Source organism: Dysidea avara, chromosome 3 (genome assembly GCF_963678975.1).
Source record: "Dysidea avara chromosome 3, odDysAvar1.4, whole genome shotgun sequence".
NCBI classification, from domain to species: domain Eukaryota; kingdom Metazoa; phylum Porifera; class Demospongiae; order Dictyoceratida; family Dysideidae; genus Dysidea; species Dysidea avara.
Window position 1 is genome coordinate 10165625 of NC_089274.1, and position 7764 is coordinate 10173388.

A 7764-nucleotide genomic window follows, 5' to 3' on the forward strand; every position below is an offset into this window, starting at 1 on the left:
GGATCTGGTTATCCCAGGAATGAGATCTCTGTGATGTATGTATTTCAGGATAGGCACCTAAAATGCATAGTACCAGTGTAAAATTGAATCTAGTGAATGTTTATTAGAATGATCTATCACATGACTATTGCAGCCATAATGGTGGTTTCTTGTAGACTTACTTTCACTGTATATTTAGTAATTCATTTTACCAGGTATTAAATGGAGCAACTGATTAACATGTTTTACAAAGACTTGGTGGAAACCTTGCCCTTCAAAGATCCTATTTTCCAAGCTCATTTAAAAACTGCTGGTCTGTTTCCTGGTGATCTGAAGGAGATAATTGAATTCAAACCATCTTCAGCAGCAATGACAGCATTCTTTTTAGACCATGGAATCAACAATGATAAAAACAACTTTTTGAGTTTGGTCAGAGTCATGGAGGAATTCAATTCAAAACCTGTCAACAATCTTGCTAGTAAAATACAGAAGGAGATTGAGCAGTGGCATAATAAACCAGGTACACTTGTGTTGTGTGCACGTGTTATGTTATTTTTATTTGTGATTACAACTCTTGCTGAGTGTGCTAAAATAAAGTACCAACTTTATCAAACTCTCATTTTACTATTGTCTTGTATGCATAAACACGAAAGACAATAGAGGCATTTACTTGCATGGCCTAATCTATTCAGCAGACTGGACTGACGGTCTCAAGGGAAGCTCAGCTAATTCAAAGCTTTCTCCTTTTTGTATTGTACTTTTGTATAATTACTATCACAAATACTATCACAAACTGACTGATTCACACGCAATACAGATAGTAGTAGGGGCTAGTCTAGAGTCTGGCATCCATCCCAATTTATTATTGGACTACACATTCATACAAGACAGCATGTACCGTAGATTCCCTAAAATTTTAGCATCTCTAAATATTCGGCACTCTCCGTATATTCGCTCTAAATTTCGGCAAGCTAACCAGAGTTTCTAATTAAAAGTGTGCTAATTTTTCAGCAGCTGGAATGTCATGGCAGCAGGTCTCACGGAGTCATATGATGAACTGTACAGTACGACAATGATACTATTTTAAATAATATTGTTTATGGTACATTTTGTCTTGATGCTACTGTTGAAGAACAGTTCGATGCTACTGTTGAAGAACAGTTCGATGCTACTGTTCTTACAATGCATTCTAAGAATGCATTGTATGTTCTGCGGTATGCCAAAAGACACCTCTCGGGCCGAAGCAATGTCGAACAGTGAAAAAATCAAGCCTGTAGCCTTGGCCGTTATCGAGTTACACTTGTCCGAAGGCATCAGCCAGTTACTTACTTACTTACTCAGTCAGTAGAAAATTCCATTAAATTTTTTTTTTTTTAATTCTGTAGCTACTTGTTGAAAGCATTTCGGGTCGATCTGAATGCTTGTTTGGGCTTAATTTTACCTAACCAATACTGCCTCATTGCCGTCAGGGAAAATTGAGGCTGTTTTTTGGGTGATGTTATTTCCTGGGACATGCCTACTCCTTTGTGGTCCCTACTATATATACAGTTACTATCATACTGTATGATATTGGAGGAACCAGATAAATGTATTCAAATTTTTGACAGGCTTAGTAAACTAGTTACAATCATTGGCTATGCTTGGCTACCTTTGGTGATGTGACCTCTATTAACAACTCAGACTATGAGGCACTCACAAAATATTTTAATAAACACTCCTCAGGCCAAGGACTACTCCACATTTTAATGGCTGGTAAAAATGGCGAGTTATTTTATGCTATGCTCTTGCATTCATCTTATTGTTGTTTCCCTGGCTCACCACTCTGATTGATTGTGGTAAACATTGTAACAAAATAGAACAAATTCACATGCCAAAATTTATGCACCATGTTGGTATGCAGCATATAGAATAGGTAAGTGTATGACTCACTTGGCACGCGATTTTCAGTAGCTTACACTAAAGTGGTAGTTGTTATTTGAACTCATTTTGAGTATTTGTGACTACTTGTCTCAAAATCTTCATTGCTGCTACCTTCAGTGCTGCTTTCCCACAAACTATCATTCAAATCAATTACAGCTGTATCCTCAAGGTTGGTTTTGCTAGCTTCGCTCTCAGCCGAGCTATTAACTGTTAGATCAATCACGCCTTTCTCCATCTTAGCCACATGTGTGAAAGAAACAGGAAATCATGTGATGGCTACCTTATGCGGCTGCACTAGATTAACAAATTTGTATTCCAATAAATTGGTGCAGGCGAAGGTTGTGGTCTTGAGTATAATATTGCTTCTCAGTTGCTTCATGTGATTTGATTGGTGAACTAGTTGGTATAATGTATACATATGCTGTCTTGCATGGATGTGTAGTCCAATAATAAATGGGGACGGATGCCAGACTTTAGACTAGCCTCTACTACTATCTGTACTGCGTGTGAATCAGTCAGTTTGTGATCGTATTTGTGATAGTAATTATACAAAAGTACAATACCAAATAGAGAAAGCTTTGAATTAGCTGAGCTTCCCTTCAGTCCGCGAGTCCATCAATCCAGTCCACGGATTAGATTAATCCGACTTGCACAGAGCAGAATAAATCCTTTGATGGTTGATGTATACCAGTATAAGGCAACAGTGTTAACATGTTTTAACTCACTCACCACCACAACCGTCATTTGGCAAAACTGATCATAAACACCTGTGGCTAAACATTCTATATCTCCTTTCAATGTTGCACTAACAGTCATACCCTAAAATGAACAGAAACAGGGATAACAGGTCCCTAGTGTATGACTGCAGGAAAGATGGCATCGCACACTTTTTGGTCGATAATAGGTATTGTATATGATTCTTTAAGTGATATTGGCTCTACTAGCAAAGAGAAACAGTAAGGAGATAGATTACAATATAGGTTAGATTGCTACTTTTGAACACCTCAAATCGCCTCATGTACATGTGCACTTGCTCAAACATCTGGAAGCCAGACTTGGAGATAATCACTTCAACTTTCAGCAGGTTGAGCGACATTCATTGTGTTATTATAAACAATAAACAGTACTAGACCATAGATAATATAGTACAAGTAGGGATTCGCAACAGTGACATCACTATGGACAACCCTCGTTACGGGTAGGGACTTGGAGTGGCAATATCTCACCAACTATACTTTGTTTCTTCTCGAATTTACCTTGACGGTTTCCTATTCACTATTAAATTAAGTGTGTGTTATCAAATCACGGCGGTTTGCAGCCAGAACTTCTTCGCTATGGTTGCTCAGGCGTGGCACCAATATTTTTGTGGCGCTATTACTAATGATTGTGACAATGTATGAGAATATTTTAAGCATCAACTAAATCCTGAATGACTGAAGATTTGTACGAAGGTTATATTTTGTGAAGCGAGGCTGATTCTGAGCCTGTAACCAAGACCAATCAAACACATAATGAGGATTGTCCGTACACCGTTGCGAATCCCTACTTGTACTACGTATGTTATCTATGACTAGACTGTAAAGTCGGTTTCACCCAGGCCATTAAAGGCTTTTCGGTTGCCATTGTTTAATCGATAATTGAATTCCTTGTTCTGGAGCAAATAATTTGACATATTGTATGTGTATAAGTTATAGCAGTTTAGAAGCAATAGACTGGAGCCTCTACAAATTTGACGGAGAGGATGTAAGCCAACTTTTATAGTAGTTGTATAGATTTATTAGACTCAGTTGTCTGCATACTCAAAAGTGTCAAGATACAGTAGTGATTATGCAAATGTCTTTAAATAGCAAAGGTTGAGACTGCTAGTGCAGTTATGAAGTAGGGTTCCAGTGATAGTGAAACTAAAATATGTGAATGACGGTAGCTGTTACAATATAGGTCTATGTTGGAAAATCCCTACATTGGCAAGTTACCACTATCTGTCCAGTGCCAAAGTAAGGCTTCCCACATAGCTATAATGTAATATCTATCATCATCTATATACTAATAGGCCTTTTTGTTTAACTACCCCAAATATTTCATTAGTATTAATTACTTCCTTCACTTTTCCAGAGTGCAATATTGTTAACCACAAATCGCGGTTCCCATTGACTGTACATTTTTTTTAAAGCTGGAGCTTTTTCATAGTACCGTATATGCATCCCAAGTTTCTTTAGATGTTAGATGTGATCTTCCTCACTCAGGAAAACTTGCGTTACAACAACCCGTTTTCGAGTTACAAGTAATAGTTGTAACACGGGCATGAGGGCTTTGCCTGATATGTATGCCCGACTGCCTGAGGGCCACAGGCCCGAGGGCATACATATCAGGCAAAGCCTGAATGCCCCGTGTTACAACTAATATGTAACACGTCTTAGGCTGATAGCCTATGCAGGGTAATCAACCACCTAAGCCAATACGAGTGCAGCCACTGAATGTATTATATATGCATACCTAAAATTTCGATTATGGGTCAGCAGCTAGTATGTTCTGGTTACGTTTGGTTATGATAAACGGACATATCCTAGAGATATCACGAATAATTTCCGTTGTGTGAGTTTAATGTTTTAATCAGTGCTATTATGGGAAAACTACGCAGTTCACCAAAGGTCTAGACAGGTAAGCTTTCTTGTAGAGTGGTTACTCCATGCAGAGTGGTAGCTTCGTGATGGGGGTGTGTCCGTATTTGAAAACATGCGGAAACAGTCGAATGAATAAGCTATAGCACTAGTTTTCACCTTAGCCCAACATTTTTCAACTCGTAAAATGGCGAGGGTAACAAAACGCTCTCCGTCTGTGTGGTTTTCATGGTGAAATCCAAGTTGTGAATCCTAATCATGTGAGTATTATTTGATCCCCACAATCGATTTCGGCATCTATGTCTATATAATCAGTGCCCAGTTGTAGCCCGGCTACATTTCGTATGTAGCCCGGCTAGCTGGGCTACATACGAAATGTAGCCCGGGCAGTTCCTTTGATCTGAGGTGTGAAAGTGTTACATAAGTTGTATAAACGGCTGTTCATGTACAGTACTTAATCGCTTGTTTAGCACTGTAGTTAACGAAACCACTGGTGATAATTCTAGTGCTAATGATAGTCCACTGTTCTCACAACTAGCAGCCATTCAATCCAAGCTGAGGATGGCAGCAACAGAAAATATGGTAAAATAGTGAATGACATGCCTGGAGCAATGGTGAAGGTGGCATTTGACCTGTGTACTGCTCCCAAACTTTGATGGTAGTTATTGTGTAGAGAAACCAGTGTAGAGAGGCTAAAGAAAGTAAAAATAGCTGGCAGTGATGCTAGGAATCTACGCACTGCTGGGAATTTATCTGATGCTATTGTAGCTCTTGGATAGCTCGTGAGTGCAATGCTGTTGATCTAGGCTACCTGTACATCGCTGGGCTACCTGTATACAGTACTCCACTTTCGTCCTGTTTCAGTGAATGATACAGGACTAACATTCACCTAACATGGCAACAGAGCAAAGACAGATTCAACGTGATAATCTCACTAATCACTCGCGAATTAGCACTGAAAGTAATAATCCACCACTCGCCAATGCTTATCCCATTCATACGAAATAGGTAGCGATATACATGGCAGCTGCACTGCTTCAAACACAGCCAATATCAACGGTAATGTATTAAGTTATTGAAGGCAACATTGCACTCTGGAAGCCATGTCATGGACCAATTATGTCATCACAGTCTAACCACAACATTCCACTACCTTAAACGAAAAGGCCTATTCTCAATCGCCCACGTACTAGTTTTTCGAGCCCTATTACGTCATTCTTGGTTGGATTCCAATTGGATTGGTACCATTCTAACCTACGATTGAAGGCGAATCTTTCAATCCAGGTTTGGTGGCAATTTGTTAAACTATGAAAATAGCCCTTTAAACTGACAATGCTAATGGAAGAAGCTACAAATCCCTCTGAAACTCACTAGCATGTTGACAGCCATCCATGTTAGATCATTCCCTGCCCTGTAGCTGCCAGACTGAGGAAAAGTAAAAATCGAGGCCATAAATTTTTTAAACACAAACTCCTCTTAGGTTTTTTCTTCAAACTTGCTAGACGTGCCTCCCGTCCAAATCAATGTGTCATAAGGTGGTTGTCATGCCTATACTTATGGACTAACCTTGAGTTTGGGAACCATTCTTTTACAAATCACCATTCTTTTACAAATCACCATTCGCTTACAAATTGCCATTTACAGTTTACGGAATAGATTCACGGTATTCCAATTCACACGCGTTGCTAATCAAAGACATGTGATGTCATTATTTAAAAAGCTTACATCATACAGTACGGTAGTACTGTATATTAGGGATCATGGAGATTTGGGTCTTCCTAGCCAAAAAATTCACCCAAAAACCAGCTTCACAACTCCATCCTGGCACCTTGGCAGTATTGGTTAGGTATAACCAAGCCCAAAAATGCCTTCAGTATAATCCTAAAGGATCCAATAAATTGTTACAAAATTAATAAAAAAAAATTGTACAATGGAATTTTCTGACTGCCTGCCTGCCTGCCTGCCTGCCTGCCTGCCTGCCTGCCTGCCTGCCTGCCTGCCTGCCTGCCTGCCTGCCTGCCTGCCTGCCTGCCTGCCTGCCTGCCTGCCTGCCTGCCTGCCTGCCTGCCTGCCTGCCTGCCTGCCTGCCTGCCTGCCTGCCTGCCTGCCTGCCTGCCTGCCTGCCTGCCTGCCTGCCTGCCTGCCTGCCTGCCTGCCTGCCTGCCTGCCTGCCTGCCTGCCTGCCTGCCTGCCTGCCTGCCTGCCTGCCTGCCTGCCTGCCTGCCTGCCTGCCTGCCTGCCTGCCTGCCTGCCTGCCTGCCTGCCTGCCTGCCTGCCTGCCTGCCTGCCTGCCTGCCTGCCTGCCTGCCTGCCTGCCTGCCTGCCTGCCTGCCTGCCTGCCTGCCTGCCTGCCTGCCTGCCTGCCTGCCTGCCTGCCTGCCTGCCTGCCTGCCTGCCTGCCTGCCTGCCTGCCTGCCTGCCTGCCTGCCTGCCTGCCTGCCTGCCTGCCTGCCTGCCTGCCTGCCTGCCTGCCTGCCTGCCTGCCTGCCTGCCTGCCTGATGTCTTCAGGCAAGCATAACTCAATAACGGCTAAGGCTACGGGCTTGATTTTTTCACTGTTCAATGTCGCTTCGTCCCGAGATGTGCCTTTTGGCATACCACAGTACGTACAATGCACATATCATGGACTTACCTTTGTCCTTCTTTATGCAGGGCCGCCCACAGGGGGGGGTGGGCATTTTGCCCCGGGCCCCAGCCTGAAAGGGGCCCCTTGAATACCTGTTTAAAAGATCGATATACTCTAATAGAGCAGTCAGATCTACACTCTAATAGAGCAGTTGCAGTATTCTTCAGAGGAGCAGTGTAGCAAGCTTATATATAAGATATAAGGAGATATGGTTGGCGAGGGTAGTATTTTCACTGTTAGCAGGTCATGACCTTTTTTTTTTTTTTTTTTTTGGTCTTCAACTTACAGCTTGGGTGAAGTTGTGATTCAGAATGGAAACCTCCTTGCCACTGGGCCCCACTTTAACTCTTTGCCCTGGGTAGGCATGAGGCTATTATGCTCCAAAAATTTAGCATTATGCTTTTGAGCAGTGCTCAAAAAATCACCTATTATGCTTTTGAGAATTGCCCATTATTCCCAAAATTATGCCACTATAATTGGCTAATAATGCCAGTTTATTGCTGTATCAGACCATTTTCATTGATGTTTAAGCTTCAAATAGTCTTGAATTCTTTAGCTGGTTGCTGTATTAGAGTATCTCATTTCAATGTGACTGCTTTATTAGAGTAAATAATCTTCAG